This window comes from Tursiops truncatus, chromosome 6 (assembly GCF_011762595.2).
Source record: "Tursiops truncatus isolate mTurTru1 chromosome 6, mTurTru1.mat.Y, whole genome shotgun sequence".
Classification (NCBI taxonomy): Eukaryota; Metazoa; Chordata; class Mammalia; order Artiodactyla; family Delphinidae; genus Tursiops; species Tursiops truncatus.
The window spans coordinates 44,254,478-44,277,309 of NC_047039.1; the positions used below are offsets into that span (position 1 = coordinate 44,254,478).

Sequence of the window (22,832 nt, forward strand, 5' to 3'; positions counted from 1 at the left end):
CATATTAATCAAACTGTCAAAAATTAAATACAAAGAAAACATATTAAAAGCAGCAAGGGAAAAACAACAAATAACACACAAGGGAATCCCCATAAGGTTAACAGCTGATCTTTCAGCAGAAACTCTGCAAGCCAGAAGGGACTGGCAGGACATATTTAAAATGATGAAGGAGAAAAACCTACAACCAAGATTACACTACGCAGCAAGGATCTCATTCAGATTTGATGGAGAAATTAAAACCTTTACAGACAAGCAAAAGCTGAGAGAGTTCAGCACCACCAAATCAGCTTTACAACAAATGCTAAAGGATCTTCTCTAGGCAAGAAACACAAGAGAAGGAAAAGACCTACAATAACAAACCCAAAACAATTAAGAAAATGGGAATAGGAACAAACATATCGATAATTACCTTAAATGTAAACGGATTAAATGCTTCCACCAAAAGACACAGACTGGCTGAATGGATACAAAAACAAGACCCATATATATGCTGTCTACAAGAGACCCACTTCAGACCTCGGGACACATACAGACTGAAAGTGAGGGGATGGAAAAAGATATTCCATGCAAATGGAAACCAAAAGAAAGCTGGAGTAGCAATTCTCGTATCAGACAAAATAGACTTTAAAATAAAGACTATTAGAAGAGACAAAGAAGGACACTACATAATGATCAAGGATTGATCCAAGAAGAAGATATAACAATTCTAAATATTTATGCACCCAACATAGGAGCACCTCAATACATAAGGCAAATACTAACAGCCATAAAAGGGGAAATCGACAGTAACACATTCATAGTAGGGGCTTTAACACCCCACTTTCACCAATGGACAGATCATCCAAAATGAAAATAAATAAGGAAACACAAGCTTTAAATGATGCATTAAACAAGATGGACTTAATTGATATTTATAGGACATTCCATCCAAAAACAACAGAATACACATTTTTCTCAAGTGCTCATGGAACATTCTCCAGGATAGATCATATCTTGGGTCACAAATTAAGCCTTGGTAAATTTAAGAAAACTGAAATTGTATCAAGTATCTTTTCCAACCACAACGCTATGAGACTAGATATCAATTACAGGAAAAGATCTGTACAAAATAAAAACACATGGAGGCTAAACAATACACTACTTAATAACGAAGTGATCACTGAAGAAATCAAAGAGCAAATAAAAAAATACCTAGAACAAATGACAATGGAGAAACGAAGACCCAAAACCTATGGGATGCAGCAAAAGCAGTTCTAAGAGGGAAGTTTATAGCAATACAATCCTACCTTAAGAAACAGGAAACATCTCGAATAAAGAACCTAACCTTACACCTAAAGCAATTAGAGGAAGAAGAACAAAAAAAACCCCAAAGTTAGCAGAAGGAAAGAAATCATAAAGATCAGATCAGAAATAAATGAAAAAGAAATAAAGGAAACAATAGCAAAGATCAATAAAACTAAAAGATGGTTCTTTGAGAAGATAAACAAAATTGATAAACCATTAGCCAGACTCATCAAGAAAAAAAGGGAAAAGACTCAAATAAATAGAATTAGATATGAAAAAGGAGAAGTAACAACTGACACTGCAGAAATACAAAAGATCATGAAAGATTACTACAAGCAACTCTATGCCAATAAAATGGACAACCTGGAACAAATGGACAAATTCTTAGAAATGCACAACCTGCCAAGACTGAATCAGGAAGAAATAGAAAATATGAACAGACCAATCACAGGCGCTGAAATTGAAACTATGATTAAAAATCTTCCAACAGGGCTTCCCTGGTGGCGCAGTGGTTGAGAGTCCACCTGCCGATGCAGGGGATGCGGGCTCGTGCCGCAGTCTGGGAAGATCCCACATACCGCGGAGTGGCTGTGCCCTTGGGCAAGGGCTGCTGAGCCTGTGCTCCGCAACGGGAGAGGCCACAACAGTGAGAGGCCCGCGTACAGCAAAAAAAAAAAAAAAAAAAAAAAAAAAAAAAAAAATCTCCCAAAAAAACAAAAGCCAGGACCAGATGGCTTCACAGGCGAATTCTATCAAACATTTAGAGAAGAGCTAACACCTATCTTCAAACTCTTCCAACATATAGCAGAGGGAGGAACACTCCCAAACTCATTCTACAAGGCCACCATCACCCTAATACCAAAACCAGACAAAGATGTCACAAAGAAGGAACACTACAGGCCAATATCACTGATGAACATAGATGCAAAAATCCTGAACGAAATACTAGCAAACAGAATCCAACAGCACACTAAAAGGATCACACACCATAATCAAGTGAGGTTTATTCCAGGAATGCAAGGATTCTTCAATATACGGATATCAATCAATGTGATACACCATATTAACAAGTTGAAGGAGAAAAACCATATGGTCATCTCAATAGATGCAGGGAAAGCTTTTGGCAAAATTCAACACCCATTTATGATAAAAACCCTCCAGAAAGTAGGTATAGAGGGAACTTTCCTCAACATAATAAAGGCCATATATGACAAACCCACAGCGAACATTGTCCTCAATGGTGAAAAACTGAAAGCATTTCCACTAAGATCGGGAACAAGACAAGGTTGCCCACTCTCACCACTCTTATTCAACATAGTTTTGGAAGTTTTAGCCACAGCAATCAGAGAAGAAAAGGAAATAAAAGGAATCCAAATCGGAAAAGAAGAAGTAAAGCTGTCACTGTTTGCAGATGACATGATACTATACATAGAGAATCCTGAAGATGCTACCAGAAAACTACTGGAGCTAATCAATGAATTTGGTAAAGTAGCAGGATACAAAATTAATGCACAGAAATCTCTGGCATTCCTATACACTAATGATGAAACATCTTAAAGTGAAATCAAGAAAACACTCCCATTTACCATTGCAACAAAAAGAATAAAATATCTAAGAATAAACCTACCTAAGGAGACAAAAGACCAGTATGCAGAAAATTATAAGACACTGATGAAAGAAATTAAAGATGATACAAATAGATAGAGAGACATACTATGTTCTTGGATTGGAAGAATCAACATTGTGAAAATGACTCTACTACCCAAAGCAATCTACAGATTCAGTGCAATCCCTATCAAACTACCACTGGCATTTTTCACAGAACTAGAACAAAAAATTTCACAATTTGTATGGAAACACAAAAGACCCCGAATAGCCAAAGCAATCTTGAGAACGAAAAATGGAGCTGGAAGAATCAGGCTCCCTGACTTCAGACTATACTACAAAGCTACAGAGAGTATGGTACTGGCACAAAAACAGAAATATAGATCAATGGAACAGGATCGAAAGCCCAGAGATAAACCCACCCACATACGGTCACCTTATCTTTGATAAAGGATGCAGGAATGTACAGTGGAGAAAGGACAGCCTCTTCAATAAGTGGTGCTGGGAAAACTGAACAGGTACATGTAAAAGTATGAGATTAGATCACTCCCTAACACCATACACAAAAATAAGCTCAAAATGGATTAAAGACCTAAATGTAAGGCCAGAAACTATCAAACTCTTAGAGGAAAACATAGGCAGAACACTCTATGACATAAATCACAGCAAGATCCTTTTTGACCCACCTCCTAGAGAAATGGAAATAATAACAAAAATAAACTAATGGGCCGTAATGAAACTTCAAAGTGTTTGCACAGCAAAGGAAACCATAAACAAGACGAGAAGACAATTCTCAGAATGGGAGAAAACATTTGCAAATGAAACAACTGACAAAGGATTAATCTCCAAAATTTACAAGCAGCTCATGCAGCTCAATAACGAAAAAGCAAACAACCGAATCCAAAAATGGGCAGACCTAAATAGACATTTCTCCAAAGAAGATATACAGACTGCCAACAAACACACGAAAGGATGCTCAACATCACTAATCATTAGAGAAATGCAAATCAAAACTACAATGAGATATCATCTCACACCGGTCCGAATGGCCATCATTAAAAAATCTACAAACAATAAATGCTGGAGAGGGTGTGGAGAAAAGGGAACACTCTTGCACTGCTGGTGGGAATGTGAATTGGTACAGCCACTATGGAGAACAGTATGGAGGTTCCTTAATAAACTACAAATAGAACTACCATATGACCCAGCAATCCCACTACTGGGCATATACCCTGAGAAAACCATAATTCAAAAAGAGTCATGTACCAAAATGTTCATTGCAGCTCTATGTACAATAGCCAGGAGATGGAAACAACCTAAGTGTCCATCATTGGACGAATGGATAAAGAAGATGTGGTACATATATACAATGGAATATTACTCAGCCATAAAAAGAAACAAATTAAGCTATTTGTAATGAGGTGGATGGACCTAGAGTCTGTCATACAGAGTGAAGTAAGTCAGAAAGAGAAAGACAAATACCGTATGCTAACATATATATATATGGAATTTAAGAAAAAAAAATAACATGAAGAACCTAGGGGTAAGATAGGAATAAAGACACAGATCTACTAGAGAATGGACTTGAGGATATGGGGAGGGGGAAGGGTAAGCTGTGACAAAGTGAGAGAGTGGCATGGACATATATACACTACCAAACGTAAAATAGATAGCTAGTGGGAAGCAGCTGCATAGCACAGGGTGATCAGCTCGGTGCTTTGTGACCACCTAGAGGGGTGGGATAGGGAGGGTGGGAGGGAGAGAGACGCAAGAGGGAAGAGATATGGGAACATATGTATATGTATAACTGATTCACTTTGTTATAAAGCAGAAACTAGCACACCATTGTAAAGCAATTATACTCCAATAAAGATGTAAAAAGAAAGAAAGAAAGAAAGAAAGAAAGAAAGAAAGAAAGAAAGAAAGAAAGAAAGAAAAAATATCAGTTTCTACCTATGAATAGTGCAGATATTGATTACTTTAACACTTCAATGAAACATAATTTTTGAGGACAGGGAGTGTTTATAAAGACAGATAGAGATAATATGCCTGAAATTTTACTAGCTCTAGTTTGTGTATTATATTTTTATTAGTCAAGAATTTAATGGGGATATCTCGCATTTATATACAAATTAAGAAATAAAAATTTCTGTTACATTCTTACTATTTTTGTAGCACAAAGCATACTACAGCATTTTGACATGATTTAAGGGAATTACAGTTTTACTGCTTTGAGTTTAAATAAGAAAAATAAATCAGATAGCTAAAAATTACGTTAACTTATTGGTCACATTATTTTTTAAAAAACCCTCAAAATTATCCTAAAATGTCCTGTATTTGTAATGTACAATTTTTCTGTTTCAAAAATAAACTCTCAAAAATGTATTTTTGATTTTGTGTTAATGAAAGTTTTCTTTTGGTTCAAAGGAAACATTGGTAGTAGCATGAACACCTGAAAGTACAGCAGGCATTATAATGATGTGGATGTTGCTGCTACGGTTGTAGTTAAAATGGGTGCTTGTCAGCTTCATACTAACGAATTAGCAATAAATAATATGTATGGTAACTCTAGGAGGGAATATACTATTGTCTAGTACAGATAAATACATGTAATATAAACTGTGTGCCTGAGACAAAAAAAACACTGCAAATCACATGCACTATACAGTTATACACTCTCTGCAGCAATATTGCAACCAGAGAACAATACGTATTTTTAAAAGTTACCTTCAGTGAAACACTCCTACTTCCATCAATTTTATCGCAACCAATCACCATATTCTGTGGATGGCTGTGCTGACATTAGAATCCTTTCTCTTTCTCTAGTCAAAATGTTTTATATGTTTTTTGTCATTTTATTAATTTCCTGCTTTGGGAGTAATTTTACTGTCAATTCATGAGAACTTTGAAATGTCATGAAACTTTTGGAAAGTAGAGTACTAACAATTAAAATTTAACCCAGAAGTACTTCTGACAGTATCATTTGAATGTGCAATCTCTGCATATAACATAAGTGAAGGCAAGGGGAAAAAATCTGTAAAATGAATAGAGTTTTGACAGCAACTATACATAGTATACAGCACATACTTATATATGTCATAGTAGTAGCTTCTGTAACATACCAATGCATTGGAAAATGAAATGCACAGAGACATGAAGCTATGAGGTGGTGCAGACTGTCATTTTTCATGTTAACAGAGTATTTTGTCAGCCTTATCCAGCAAAAACTCTGATGTACAAAACAACATTTCTAACAGATCTGTCACCCTCTGTCCTTCCTTTTTATTTTGCATATGCATCTCACAGTTCTCTAAAGGGTTTGTCTCCCCATTTAGCCCTTCATGAAATCCCTGAGCTGCCTTTTTCATCTGGAGCCTCCATGCACAACTGTGAATACTCCATCTTACATCTCACCTGATAGGTGAGGCTTCCCCAAATCCCAGGTACTGTTAGAGGACTTGAGGCATCCTCTGTAAGAAGGAAATCATGAGAGCAGAAGGAAATATCTGCTCTCAAGAGAAGTCCCTGAAGAAAAAAATCAATCGTGTGAATTAAAAAGCTTTTGATGAATAAATAATACATATGCAATAAATTAATTAACCAATTTTCAAGTCAGGCTTAGTATAGCATTCTAGAGTTAGCTAGCATTGCATCAATCAAAATGTAATCATTTGGTTTTGCTTCATATGATTTTCAAATACAAAATGACTGTGCCAGTTGAAGGCTACCATTTAAGAGACTATAATAGCCAAAACCAGGTAGTTGGGCATTTGCTTTCCAATGTACAAACCAAAGACTAAAACAAGTATTTCTTCATAAACACTATGACCACTGTATTTAATAATGTTGACATTTACATAAATGGATTGTAGTGTAGTTGTCGAACATATATTGGGATGATGCCATAATCCTGTTTTAATTAGATGGATGTTGTGAGCATAGAAAAATCACAAGCTGCACTCCCTGTGGTGATGCCATACTGGCAAGGAATCAATCACCACGGCTTTGGTTGCCATAGAAACTGATAGCTTCTGCACCACCATCTAAGTGGCAAATGATTGGTGGTATACTCATAACACAGGGAGAGCAATGAGTTTTTCTATCCTGTCCAGCAGCTGTGCCAGAGAGTTAATTAAAAGCAGAGAACATGAAACAAATCTAAATCTGTGAAGAAATGAAATGTACAGAACAAATTGAATTCCCGTGTTGAACAGAAATTAATATGCAGCGCAAACCACAGAGCTGCCTGAACAAGCAGCAGCTGGGAATCTTGGGAAATGCTGCCTCTGAGGCAGTTAGAGTTGAAATGTGGAGAGGGCACCTCCTTATCTTATTACCTAAACAAGCACTTTGTTCAGTATTTGTGTTGACTGATGCATGCAAATTGAAGCCTCAAATGTTGAGTTCCCATTTCTAAGCAGGAAGGACAAAGCTTAACTAAGATTTAATTAACAAACGGTTAGCAACTGCAGTTTATCAGCTGTGAACACAATGTAAGTAAATGTTTCTACTTCTGTACTAGAATTCACCAGACAACCTCTGTGAAAGTCAATGTGTTTTTATTGATAAGCCACAAATTCGGAATTCGTATTTCAAACATTGCAAGCTGAGGAGCAAGTATCTGAAATGCTTTCCTAAGAAGTAAGAGAAGCTTGACATAGAAATAAAGTTTATTTTCTTTTTTCCATAGAATGATCTACAACAGATCAGGCATGAAATATTTAACTAGAGAGAATCATGATTTCTTGTTTCAGTCCACACCCATTCTAGGATTTCAGTGGTATCATTTGGAAAAGTTAGTGTTCCAGTAACCTGTTCTCTGCGTGAAGCCAACCACTCCCACTGGGCAAGTAGAACAACCCAGAGAACCACACCATGTATCTCTACAACTGCCAAGTATGTGTGTTTATAAGAATTAGAGGAAAGAATAACATCTTAGATCATGCAATTTACCCTTCTCCCCCAACTAGGACAAAATCAGGAAGTGAGCGTGGCTAATTATGGAAGAGCAAAAAATGGAGAACTTCAGAGTTTATATCATTATGACACATATGCACTTAATGCCCATCTAATGAACTGCTAGAGTTTTTTCTTTTATCAAGATGTATTTTCCTCTAGTTAGTCCTCTATTTCTAATGGCAATTGAATTGCTTATCTAAGAAGTATTTACCCAATTCTTCCAATAACCCATTTTATTTTCCAGGGTGATAAAACAACAAGAAAGCAAACACCAGGCTTCCATATTATACTTGCTTATGATGGATACATCTGTATGAAACAGATTTTCATATATAGTTAAGAACTACTTGGTTTGAAAATATATATATGTCCATGGCATATGGAGCAAAGTTCTGAAGCAGCTTTTTCAAGAGGAGTTTTGTACACTTTGAAGACCATGAATAGGTTTCCAACAACTGGTCGAATCAATGCTATTTTAAGAGAAAGACTTCAATCTGACATAAGATGGGAGAGATGAATGAAAATGTTATTGAAATAAAGGGAGGAGGAGTTTCCAATATTATTCTAACTGTAGCATTTTAAATATAGTCAAGTTAATTATACCATGCCTATTATAATCTCTGAGTAGAATCACTAATAATCATTAGTAGGAAAACCATCTGATGTCTTCATGGAAGTGAGTATCTGAATACATGAAAAGAAGACTTTTTAAAAAGTACATAGTGTCCAAAAATACTGAAATACGGTGTTAAAATGTACAAAATAAAAAGTTTAAGTAGTTAATGTGTAAGGCTAGAAATTTGTATGGTAAATATATGTTTAAGTAGACATTTCAAAATGGAGTTCAAAAAATTTTAATGCTGATTGAAAATATTCCTTTAAATTCACAGATGTAGGAAGTTTCAAGGTAAATGTATATTTTCAAATATTCTATGTGGTTAGAACCCATTATATCTGGTGTTAGGGTCATATAATGGGATTTTATGAATCATGAAATAGCAATCTCTGTGGTTAATAACACTAAGGATAAAATTCTTGAATCCATATCCCTTTTCCGATTGTCATTGTCCTGACTTATGTCTCTATAATCTCTGATTTGAATTTTTATTATTGTCCCCTAACTGATATCCTTGGAGTGCCATTTTCATCTTTACGTGGAGAGGAGGGGATTGATATGTTTCACTTGATAAACCTCTACAGGTGTTTTGAGAATTGTGTTTCATTTTACCCACCATACCCAGATGAGAACAAGGGCTCTAAAGGAGTGTAATCCAACCCGTGCATTTACCAAAATCAACTAGAAAACTTGAAAAAAGGTAAGAGAGAGACAGAGAGCTTGAGTGCTGGCTGGCAGATTCCCAGGATACTGTAAATCCTGATCTAGTGGTTCTGCACAGCACTGAGCATTCAAAATTTTAATAACTTTCACAAGTGAATCTGAAGAGCAAAATCACTTTAGAAAAAGAGACAAAAACTTAGCCCTAACCAATTCTGACATCTCTTGATCTTTCAACCATTTTTACTGATGACCATTTCATCTGGGGAGAATTATGGTGAAGTCCCATAATTCGTATAAGTGATACTAATCTTGTTACCCTCTTAGTCAATTTTTTAAACCATTTTGGTGTGACTGACTTTATGAGAATAACAGTAAGCAAAGGATCTTTTCTTCATAAAAATACACATAAATTTACAAGATTTTACTGACTCCCCAGAACCATCCCTGATAAAATAATCCCTCCTTTATATACTCCAGGTTACATATATGGCCTTCTCAGAATTTCTTCTGACTTGCACTTTGCCTTATGCATGTAGTTAAATTTTAGTTGTTATCATTATCATTGTTATTTATTATATGTAAGATCCTTTACATAAAGACTTTAGTTACAAATATCTTTAGATCTAAGTATCAGGAAATAAAGCTTTGTTTCTCCTGAAAAATAAATCATATGCATTTGTAAAAGAATGTTAATTAAAGTGCAACCATTTTATTCTCGGTGTCAAGTGAAGCCCCAAAGTGATATATGCCATATACTAAATTGAAGTACAAGACCACTGTGAATGACTTGCAAAATAAGTCTGTGGAAAACCTGTCCTGAAACTCTGAGCTTCTTCATCACAAGTTGGGAAGTAGGATGTTAACGGGTGATTCTTTGAAGAAAGTTGGTTTTGTGTGACCCCATCCCATAAGTGGGTTTCTCCTCTCATTTCTATTCAAAATAGAAAAACTTTAAGGAGACCTTTTGGAGAAAGTATAATGTTTCCTCTGAAATGTGGAAGCAAAAGTCAACTGATACCCTAACAAGCCTAGGAAGTCTCAAGGATAAGAGACTGGAAGGCTAATCATTCTCACAATAGAACAACAGAGAGATGGCCATGTCAGGCCAGATGTTGTCAGAGCAAGTTATATATGAAAGCTTCCTGTGGACCAGATGTAGACTACATACCATAGAAAGCTGGTATGGGTCTGTCTTAGAGACTGACCCAAAATATTGCATAGGGGGCAAGGAGCAAGGTAACTTAGATATTTCTTGAATGAAAGAATAAATATACTGACTATAATACATATGTCCCTTCTCCAGCAATGCAAGGGTTCTGAAAACCCACAAAATGTCCCACAAGAAAATGAATCATTTTAAAACACCTGTGAGACTCAGAGAGCTTGACACATAACTACAGCTTTAGTCAAGTAAGAAATTCTTTGTCCTTCTCTCCTTTTGTCCAGCATCCGTACCTCAACAGATCCTGAAACTAGATTTACCTCTAATATTTAAGGGTTCCAAGAAACATCATATGTCTAAAGAATTTTCTATGAATTAAAGGAAAAAGCTCTTAGATAAAATATGTTCTGTTATTTTAACTGACAAATATACATTCTTAAATATATGAGGGACCAGAGTTGAATTTAGAATTCTTAATATCCTTTTAGTCCATTGCTAGAAACTGGCAGAATATAGAAAGCCCACCATTGGTCTCCTGATGTATTGGGAAAGCATATAGCCTGTCTCTCTTCTTATCTGACCCCAGCTCCTTTCAGCACCATGAGGAATCTCACAAATACACATACAAATACCCAAGACCAAACGTCCATCTTTCATCCTCACTGCTACAGACAACTGGACCGCAGCCACCCCCCAATCTAAGGTGTGATCACAGCAGCAGAGCAGCCCTCTTAGGAGGGCTACCCCTAGGGAAGAGCCCTGCACAGACCATGGGATCAGGCTTGGCATCATTTGGGCAAAGAATAACAGGGTCCTGCATACTTCTAGCATAGTGAGGCTAGAGAATGCTGGTTCGTAAACAGTATTCCTCCTTGCTCTGGATAATCTCTCTGTCCCATGTGGCTGGACAAGACTAGGAGATAGCGAATAATGGGACTCTGTAAAGCACAGGATCCAGAGTAAGAGCTCCCATTGCTGGGTCTAAGGGAAAAACTGTCTGGAAGAATCAATGACCATTGTTAGCATGATGAAGAATAGAAACACACACACACACACACACACACACACACACACACACACACACACACACACACACACACACACACACACACACACAGCAGAGAAAGGGAGCAGAAGCTAACCATGCCCTCTTTTCCACAGTGTGGCGCTGACCTACGGTTTGCACAAATTAGTGAGAGGAGTAGCTTTAACTTTGGGAAAATTTGACATGTTGATTCCTTTAGGCATTTCAATTGCTCTATTAGTCCTTTAAATTACTGACTGGGGGACTTTTTATGACCTGGTAGTGATTCAAAATTAATGAGACTTGTCCCAAATTTCATTCAGGGGAAGAGAAAGAAATTGCCCCACAGGAAAAAAAAAAGAAACAAAAGAAAACAACATGTTGCTTACAAGTGAACTTACAAGTCCTGCTTACTCAATATAATTATTACAACTTTGTTCCTATAAACTATGAGAATTTTGTAGTTAATCATATATTTCTTTGTTTTGATTTTTGGGAATCTCAGTCAAGTATGTATACTAGTTATTTACTACATAGGCTCTTATGGACTATGCTTGCATATTACCTTTTTCTCTGGTCTTATGTTTCCATCTATATTATTCTAATTCTAAGGTTGTTAATATTTCTATTTTATTTTGTAGTGCATGTATTTTCATAACTGGCCAAAATACTTTGTTTATATATAAACATATATATATATATACACACACACACAATTTTTTTCTGATTTGGTTACAAAACAAAGCAAGATCAGATCAGAACAGACTGGACCAGGGGAACTTGAGGGCCACAAGCATTGTCTAAAGCACCATGGAAAATTCAGGTATCATTAGGAGGATGATGCTATCTAAAGAGACGCCCTTTCACTAATTGGTTGTGTGTGACAGGTAAAAGATAAATTGTAGTCAGCATTTTAATTTATTCACTTAGCAAATATTTGTTGAGTGCTTATTCTATGTCAGTTATAGCATGCAGACAAAACAAATCTGGCCTCTCCACCACTAAGTGAGAAGGGTAGTGGCAATGCTGCTTTATTTTTTCTATGTACTGCACAAGACTCCACATTTGGTTTAATGTTATCCAGTTGCTGTCATGAAATCCTAACCATTTTTGAACATGGAGAATTTTCAATTTGTACTGGGCCCTGCAATTTATGTAGCTGGTCCTGGACAGTGGCTATATGTTCTAAGTCTTTGCCAATCTACAAATTCCCCCAAACACTCCCATGTCTCATCTGGATCTGGCATTTACACTTTTTATGCCTGTGAATGGATTTGGGCTTCTTAAGACACAACACTGGCCCATTAGTGTGTCCCTATCAGGAATAAAAAAGAACAGTTTGAAACCTTACACAAATCCTCTCCTGTGTCAGCAAGACTCCAGAGTGACTTATTTAAATGATTATTTTGTAATGTGCATATGTTTGAGGAGAACAAGTCTCATGGGAGAAAGAATTGTGTAAATTGAAAAAAACTGTGAAGTAATCCTTAGTAATCTGCAGATATGACACCATGTATTATTCTTATTATCCTTTTGTGACTTCTGCTTGGTAGGGCTCCTTTCTAGCTATATCCTTTAGCACAGAAACTCGAAACCTTAGGGGACATTAATTTCTCCTTCACAGTTCTCTGCTATTCAGGTTTGTTTGTTGTTTATTTATTTATTTGCTATTCAGTTTTTAACACATACTGAGCACCCACAAAACCTTTAGTCTTGTTACCTGTGTATGGATTCTTCCCTTGAATGGCCTAATATTTACCTTTGCATCCTTAGTAAGTACTAGAGGCAGGGCCTGAAACCCAGAATTATTTACTGAGTGATTGAAATAACTTCTTATGTTCAGGACACAGGTGAGCATTTTACATGTGCCATTTTATGGGATACAGAAATTATCCCACTCTGTAAGCTTTTATAAAATTCAGAAAGTTGTATTTGATCCCTGTAATGCACCCTTTGCAATGGGTGTTTTCTTTGTGATGCAATTCTAGTATATCAAGGCCCTTGAGGTAGTTCAGAAACTGCTCCTTCTGCATGGGGGTTCAGACATCTACCTTAGACTGCTGTGTCATGTTAAGATGTTCGTTTAAAACTTAGGTCAGTCACTGTCCCAGGCTGAGTTCTCTGGAAGCACAGCTGATATGGAGTTTCGGGTGCAAGATGTTTATAGGAGATCGAAACTGGTGAAGGGCTTGGGCAGAAGCAGGATTAGTGAGAGAAACAAGTCAAACTGTAATGTGCCTCAGCCAGCCATCCAGCGAGCTTTGGAGGGAGTCTCACTTCTGGTTGAAAAAGCAGAGCCTGTATATCATCTCACTCAGTCACTGGAGGCAGGTGGCCTTGGGGTGGGCTTGCCCTTGAGCAAAGTGGTCTTTGCAGCTGAGGCAGACCCAGAAGTTGCAGAAAGCTGAAGGCTATCTCCTGACTTCTCTCTGTGTAGCTGGGCAGCAAGTTCTTCCTTGAAATGAGATCTGGGTAGTGCATCCCCATGTCTATCACAGATTTTCATCATAATACCTCCTGGTCTAACTTACTAGATTAAACAATCAGAATAATTAAATTCTGAAAAATTAAAATTCTATTGCATAGTGAAGTGAGGTGTTCAAAACACGTGCACCATCATGAAAATTAGAGCAGCAATTATATTCTGTAAAGCACTACAAAAAAGGTTTCACAATATATTTTTTTATTCTAATTATGGGTCTTTTAAACATTATGTTATCTATTTACCAACAGCCTGAGTGAGGAAACTTTGAATAAAATATTATTGTATCACTGACAATGTCATTATTTTCATGATCCTGGGTGACTTCGCAAGACCTTATAGACTCTAGACAATCTTTTTTTGTTTCAAAATAGAACTGTTGCTGGCTTTATTAGTCACAGGAGATGTAATATTTCATCATCAATTTCATTAGTATTTCTATTATTCTATTACTTTTTTCTTATCCTCCAAAGGGTATTATTTATTATGTTCTATAATTAATTTTTTAAATTGCTTGAGTAACTTTTTTATACAAAATCTCCAAACACTTTAACAGAATTAACTTTTTTTTTTTTCCATAGCTATATACCTAGTACATAGAAAAGTTCCCAGTACAATTTGGGAGGTAAATAAATATTTAAGTGACTAAAATAAAAATGAATGAGTTGGCAACACCCCGGGACAGTCTTAAATAAAGATGTGAAACAAGTACATAAATGATGGTACAGTACAACACTGAACATTTAAAATGCCTTAAATTCTCCAGCTCTCTAAACAGAGAAGACACACTCAATAAATGGAGTTCACACAGTGTTAACACATATGAAAAAGGCCAATGTGTGTGTTGGGAGATGTTAACCTTATGCTAAATATGATTTATCAACACACTGTTGTTGTAAGAACTAATGCTGGCACAACCTAAGAGTTTCCTAATGAAAGCACAGCATTCTAAAAAAAAGATAATGGTGGTGCCGTGTTTCTTTTCATTAGTTTGATCATATCTGAGGTCAGTTGCTTTAGGTTTTGACAAATGTGAATCAGTTCCTAGGATAGGAAAGTTATAGGGCAATGAGAGAGATGTAAAAAGATATTTCATCTGGACTACCTTCTTCATCTTCAAAAAAAAAAAATACCCTATATGTTGGCCCTCTAATTCCAGGAGAATCCCAAAGGAAATAAAAGATGCAAAAAAATTTGGATAGATCATTGTACATAAGTTTTCAATCCTAGGAATACACAATTAAAAAACTAAAACAACTTACACAGATGATGATAGGAGAGTGTTCAGTAAGCTAGGATGAGATGCAGTCACTAAAAGTAATATTTAAAAAAGTTTTACAGGCTTTAGCCAAGGTTTATGATACATTCCAATGAAAAGTAATCTGTCTCAAACTATTAACAATATAAGTTCAAAATATGCATCTCTCTCTTTCCATAACCAGAGGGAAATACACTAAAAATTTTAGAAATGGTATTGCTTTTCTTCCTTTTTTATTATGTTTTCCACAGTAATGATTGTTTTTTTTTTTTGGTTTTTATAATCAGGAAAAGAAAGCTTATGTATAAGTCAATTATTTGTATCTTTTGTTCCTTTCCCCTCATTGCAAAACTAAAATTTACAACTTATTTCCTGACAAAGAAAAAGAAAATATGCTTGGGGATTAAACATATGTGCTAATTCAATGTTTTTATTTTCCACTATCTGAATTTCCTAAATAATATTATTGATTTTCAACATGTCTGCTTTCAAAATTTGTTCAATTAAGCTTACTTAAATAAATTCAGGAAGAGTAAGGCCAAAATCATACGATACAGGACAAAAGGAAAAAGCCAAGAAGTAAATAGGGTGAGGAAAATAAAAAGGCTAAAAGAAATCTTATTAGCCAAATTCCAGTGGTTGAACCAAAATGCCAGTATAAGCTTCCTGATAGCTTGCATGAAAAAGGCAACAGCACATTATTCTAATTAATTAATCATTAGGAAAGTACTAACTTATCAGGAGGGACTGGGCATATACTTTGATTTTTTTTCATATTAATTCATTCATGTATTTAACAAAAGTTCATCGACTATATACCACACTGTAAGGAATTAAACTAGAGGGGAAAACAAGTATAGGCAGTACAATTCCAAGTGAAGGTAGGGTTATGGCAGATGAAGGAGAAAAGTCCAGGCCTACAATCCTCATAAACTTTGTCTCTGAGGCACTGGTCTTTGTGTGCATGTTTACAAGATTTGTGTTATGTTATAAGGTCCTTGAAAGCTGTTTGATATATACTCCTTGATATTGGAGCTTATGTTGATGACATACCTAGTTATTATAAGGACTATATGTTTAATGTCTGTCTTCTCCACTTTCCAATGCTTTGCCCTCTCTCCCCACACAACCTAAACTCTACAAAGCCAGCAGTTGCATATTTGCTCAAGCTCTATCTCTAGAGCTTAGAACAGCAACTTGTTCCACAGTAAGACTCAATAAATATTCCTTTAGGTATTGATGAATTGATTTAATGAATGACTACAATCTTCTCTCTAAGGCTCAGATTTCAGCATGATTTTCTTAATTTATAGTTATAACTGTTCTTTCCTTTTAATAACACTGGTTTCCTTAATCGCGGTTGGCTGGATACTAACATGCAGAGGGCTTTTGGGGGTTATTTTCTACTGGCTGCTCAAATTTGAAAATTGTATAGGTCATCTCTATATTGGTTAGTGCAATTTTAAAGGAGTGTTGCATATTTTCATAAGAAATTCTCCCTTATAACATGGCCCATTTTCATTATAATCTACAGATTGAATTCCCCTTGATCCCTATGGTCTCTAGATCTATACAAATAATATAAACGTTTTAAGATGTCAGAATAAAATATAAAAAATATTATACCTCAGTATGCATCATTAGCTTTCAAATATTTTCTGAACATAGGAGTTCTTCCGTCAAAAGAAATCCAATGGAAGACTCTCATATCGAAAACTTCAAGAGCATCTCTCATTGAAAGAGTATAAGGACAAAATATGTGATCTCTTATCCCTTATTCTCTTCTCTTTTTCCTCCCCTTACTCCCCTACACAGTTTGGTAGCCTTTGGTGTGTCTGTTCAGAAACCTATGGCTTCTAAGAGCTAGAAAAACATTGTAGAATGTAAGTTTTGATTGTTAATGTGAAGTATTTCTTCTGATGAGAAGGTTGCACCAACATATCTGGCATCAAAATCATGTTAAAATCTGTCCCACAAAAAGACAGCAGGTTCTAACTCAACTACTGCTGTATTTAGAGATGTGTGGAAATAACTCATTTTAGATGTTAAAGAGAAGCATTTTGGCTCAGAACACTAAGCAATTGGACGACAATTCATGAGCTCAGGTTTTTAAGTTTTCTTTTTGCTGACACGTTTGACACTGGGAGAATCACTGCTTCTCTTTACCTTGGCTTACTCATCAGTAAAGTAGCACGTGATTATGCTGACTCACCTCATTCTCACAGAGTGTTTATTCACTAGCACTGATAATGCACTATTCTGTCTAAGAAACCAATGAAAAATATTCCAAGGAGCAGGTAAAAGTGGTCACATTTGTAGCTAAATAATAATTTGAAGGAAACTTACAAGAGCTTCAGGTATATAAATGAGAACAAAAACTCTGGCTAATTTAGGTAACATTTAACAAAAAATAATTTTCAGCGAAGATGAACAAAGTAGCTTGGATTCGTTTTAATTTTACTGTAAACTGAAGAGACAGCCAGAGTTAGGGCTGGGGCAGGAGGTGTGAGGAGCATTTGGGATGGTATATATGGATGATATAGCACTAATATTATAGCACATTAGTGCTATAATACTAATAAGATAAGTACATATGGCTTTCAAGACCTTGAAAAGAAAGAGGATTTTGTGTGTGTGTGTGGTACGCGGGCCTCTCACTGTTGCGGCCTCTCCCGTTGCGGAGCACAGGCTCCGGACGTGCAGGCTCAGCGGCCATGGCTCACGGGCCCAGCCGCTCCGCGGCATGTGGGATCTCAACCACTGCTCCACCAGGGAAGTCCAAGAAAAAGGATTTTTTTTTTCTCATTTGTAATTTTAATCGAAGCATTGCTATTCATTTTTAAAAGTCTTTCCTTATAAGCACCAAATTTTAATACCTATGTCAATTTGGGGGGAAAAGGAACTCCCGTCAAGAGCTTCCCTCCAGAAGAAAACAATGATGTTCATTCCTCCAAACAATCAAATTCGAAGTCTACCAAAACAGAAACAAAAAAAGCCCACATAGAAAAACAAAAACAAAAATCACATTCTAGAGGTTCAGTGCATTTAGCAGCCTTCACTGTGCTGTCTAATCATCCTTCAAAAAAATAACTCTAGTTCATCAAAATATACATTTTCCATTTGATTTTTAAATTAAAAAATAATTTAAAAAAGGAAACTTGAAGGAATTCACAATTAATTGCCTGACTCCTTTCGACATCATGTACAGCATATGAAGGTCAGGAAGGCTATTTGCAGCACACATGATTAGGGGAAATTGATTTTCAAGGTTTAGCTTTCTTCCAAACAGTGTCCACAATTCCAAGTATGAAGGGACACAGAGGATCTCCTTCAAGAATTCCACAGGACTATACAGGTGCCCCAGCTGTTCTTCATAGAGTGACAGGGCTTCAGTCAAATTGACACAGTTCCCCTGTGTAAAATATTTCCCATCCTGTTTCAATACTTTCATTGAGAGGTCAAGAATCAGTCTGAGAAACTCCCATGTGGAATCTTCTTTCGGAGATGTGGAGATTGGAACAGCTGTCAAATCATTAATCACATAATCAAACTCTCTCCCTTCTTTGGTGTACCTCTTCAGTACTGGAATACAGTCTTCTGATACAGTCTTCTGAGAACCTGATCGCAGTCCCCTTTAAGATTGTCTAGGACATCACCACATGTTTTTCCCATGTATTTCTTACATGCGTCAATCACCATTTGGTCAATCTCTACCATAGTGACCATTTTTGGTTTCAGTTTGACTATTTCACATAATATGCCCCCATCTCCGCCTCCTAGAATCAGTACATCTTTGCCAGTGTAATCTTCTTTGCCGCTGCTCATGATGGCCCGGGTATACGCCAGATCACTTTCCACCAAATTAACATCCCCACTGAGGATGAGAATATTTCCAAATTGTTTTGAGTGTAAAATTTTAATGTTCTGGTAAAGTGAGTCTTCATCATACACCACTTCATCTATGTCGTACTCAACCAGGTGGCCATCTGCAGTGGGCCAGTATCTGTCAATGGCCCCTCCTCGAACTATGGGTGGTAATCGCTTCACCCGCTCAGTACTGTCCTGACTCAATTCTTTCATTCGTTCTTCTACTTTGTTCAAAAGACTGTCAACTTCTTTGCCTTGCGCATCACTGTCGTAACTCTGAAGGTCCAGCAACACCAATCCATGCGGGTAAATTCTCAAATTGGCAAAGCTGCCATTTTTGTTTACGTAGGTCGCTAAATAGCCATGGTCCTGCCAGGTGTGCACCAACCTCATCATCCCCTGCTCCTGGAAAATGGACTGGAGGCCTTTCAGAATGGTCTCACCATCAGCTTTGGTGCCGAGCATGAAGTCAAGGGTGCTGTGCCGTGCTGCTGCCATAGTGAGGCGAGGCCCTGGGTCATGCCTGGGGGAGGGGGCCGGGGAGACTGGGGGGCCGCGCGGTGTGTCAGGCTGCAGCCGGCGGGGAGTGCCAAGAGGATATTTTTGACATGTTGGAAGTTTGAAAGAAAAAGATCTTGCTAGTTCTGTGTACTGGAATGCAAAACTGATAAAAAAAAAAAAGTCTATCATTGTAAATCTGACATTAGAATGTTGCTTTTGACTACTAGTAAATTCAGCCCCTTAATTCTCTGCTTGAGAATGGATAGTTATTACAGCCATAACAGAGAATATGAAAATAATAATAAACTTACTAACTAAAATGACCATTCTTTATCTCATATTTAAGGTAATCACACTGTATGCCCTAAGCAACAGTTTAGCACCTTGTTCTTAGCCATGTGTACAACAATTTTAGATTAATAGCTGAATTTCCTTAGAGAAGAACTTGAACTTCATAAAAGGTCACTCTCTTTAGTTCAGAATGTTTTTCTTACATTTCAATCACTTTGCATTTTTATCAGTTCTCCCACTGAGTGGCTCAAATCATTTCACCAAATGATCTTTTCAGATGAGGTGAGTCAACCATTTTTGGGAAATTCATTAGAATGGAGGCCACTAGAGCACCATTTGCTCAGTTTAAGTACTATTCACACAGGCTCAAGGAGTTAATGTGCTTACTAAGTGCTCGCAAAATAGTTTATTCCCCCAGAAAAGTCTCTACCCAAAATTCATCAATTCCTTTAACATGCTAGCAAAGCAAGGATTCAAAGACTTGAAGCCTAATCCACTGGATAAATTACAGATTGTTCAAGGTGACATTTTTTACTTTAAGAGCAAGGTCTGGGAAGACACAGATTAGAAGGGGAAAATACAAAATCTCGAAAGAAGCAGAGATGGATTAAAGCCTTGACTTTGGTCAACTTCAGTCATTCAGCACATGTTGACTAGTGTGTGCTAGGATGAGGATGCAAAGGTGACCAAGGTAGACTCCTTGCCCTGAAGTAGTCTGCAAGCAAGTGGGAAAGACACTTTAACCTTAGACAGGAGCTCAATTTCCTTCTTCTAAAAAATGGAGAAAATAGTATACATCACAAGTTACTATAGTACAATAATGAAGAATGCGGGTGATAGCTAGAGTCAGATAGTCCTGAACTTGAACCCAGATTCTACCTATATCTTGACTCAAAATGACCATGGGCAAGTTACTTAACTCACCTAATCATGAGATTCCCTGTCTTTAAAATTTGTTATAGCACTACTTAGCTGAAATGGTTGTTGTGTAAATTTGATTTGCTAATACACAAAGTACTTAACACAGTGCCAGGCACACAGGAAGGTACTTGTGTGCTTCCTGTGTGATTGTACACACAGACAATCACAATTAGATACTCACTGATTTTATATATATTTAAATCTTTAAGTCATGATAAAATATTATTGTCCCTCTTACACTTAACATATAGACAAACTATCACTGTTAATCACATGAGCACACTTATAAAAAACACTTTGAAAGATAAAAGTTTTATACAAAATGAAATATTCATAATACAGACAAAAAAACCTATGATATTTAAAGGACACCAGTTACTTCGGTTATACAATTCAGTTACTTCTAAAGCCATATGAACAGGAGGTGAAAGCAATGATCACCTGCTATTTCCCTACCATTGCTCACACACAAGCTTCAATCTTGTATAATTACAATTATTTTCCCCTATAAAACAACAGAGTAGTTTGTTAATAGGTCAATAATGAGCACTCATCTGACATACGTATGGAATAGAAATACTTCTTATGGCAGATAAACCCTAAGATTCCCCCCAAAAGCCCCAATTTCCCAGCTCATGATATCCACACCTTTGTCTAATCCCATCCCCTTGAGTGTAGACAGGAACTGTGACTTGTTTCTATCCAAGAGAATACAGCAAATGTGAAGGAATTTTGCAGATGTGGTTAAGGTCCTACATCAGTTGATTTTGAATTAATCAAAGGAACATTACCTCGGGTGGGCATGACTTTTTGCTGTTGTTGATAGTTGCAAGTTCTCAAAAATGGGACTGGGAATTCCTGAGGTCAGAGACTCTTGCTCTGTTGCTGGGCTTGAAGAAGTAAGCTACCATGTTGTGAGAGGGCCTAGAAAGAGGGTCTTGTGACAAGGAACTGCAGGTAGCTTTTAGGAGCTGAAAGCAGCCTGGTCAACAGCCAGAAAAAAAAGTGTGTTCGGGAAACTCTTAGTCCTACAGCCACAAGGGGATGAATCCTGTCAAGAACTGAGGAGCAATTGGAAACATATCTTTCCCCAGTTGAGCTTCTGATGAGACTGCAACGCCAATAACACCTAGACTGCAGCCCGATAAGACACTGAAGCAGAGAACCAAGCTAAGCTGTACTCTTCTGAGCTACAGAAACTGTGAGATAATACATATGTGTTGTTTTTAAGTTACTAAGTTTGTGGTCTCTTTTATACAGCACGGAAAACTAATATGCTCCTGTGGACAGAAAGGTTTTGAATTCAGGGCTCAGAAAGACAAGACAATCCAATAATAAGTGATGGCATTCTTTTATGTACTGAGATCATTTACTCCCTGTTGAAAGGGAGAGTCTTTCTACTTAGAACAGGAGATAAACTGAGATGGGATTCACCTCTCTGTAATTTCCTGGGTAAAGAAATGATCCACTTGAGATAAGGGTCACTGGAGTAGTCGAGAGTTTTATTTGTATTGCATCCACTAACGATACCATCAGGAAAAATTGCCATTAATTTTAGAGGGAGTGTCCTATACTGACTACTTTGGTAGTGAAGGAGGAGAAATTCTTATTAATTCCTCCCTCAGAAAAAAAGGGAGCAGAGAGAGAATTCCTAGATATCATCCAAAAAAAATATTAGGCATGTGACTATATCAGGGATGTGACTATAAAAGAAAACAAGATGTCTGTGTGTAGGTGCTTTGGTGTAGAAAGTGCTCTGGAGGCATCATAGTCCTTTGCAATCTGAGAGAAATGGAGTGGGGGTTGTTTGTGTGAAGAGAAAGGAAGCAAAACAATTTCATGTAGGTCTGTGGGAAGGGCCATAGGGGCATAATTGGGGTTTCAGATGAATCTAGGGGCCTAACTGGCTGGATACCACATTGGGCCACTTTTGAATCTATAAAACACAGGGAAGCACAACTGCTCCTCTTGCAGTCCATATGTGGAAAATTTAACCATTTACAGAAAATACAGACTCATGATAGATTAGAGATGAAAAGGCACTTAAGGGTCCTTGAGTCTATTTCTTTCTTTTGCTGGTGAGAAAACTAAGAACAAGAGGTGGTAAATGACTGCTCTATTGTCATTCAGCAAGTTATTATTAGAGCTGGAAATGGAACAAATATATATCTATATCTATTCAATAGGTATATATTTAAT

General features: G+C 36.8%; 1 pseudogene; it reads right to left on the reverse strand.

The window, feature by feature from the left end:
- Window positions 1–18,316: 18,316 nt before the first annotated feature.
- On the reverse strand, window positions 18,317–19,504 carry LOC101324335 (spermine synthase pseudogene; annotated as a pseudogene).
- Window positions 19,505–22,832: the final 3,328 nt, after the last annotated feature.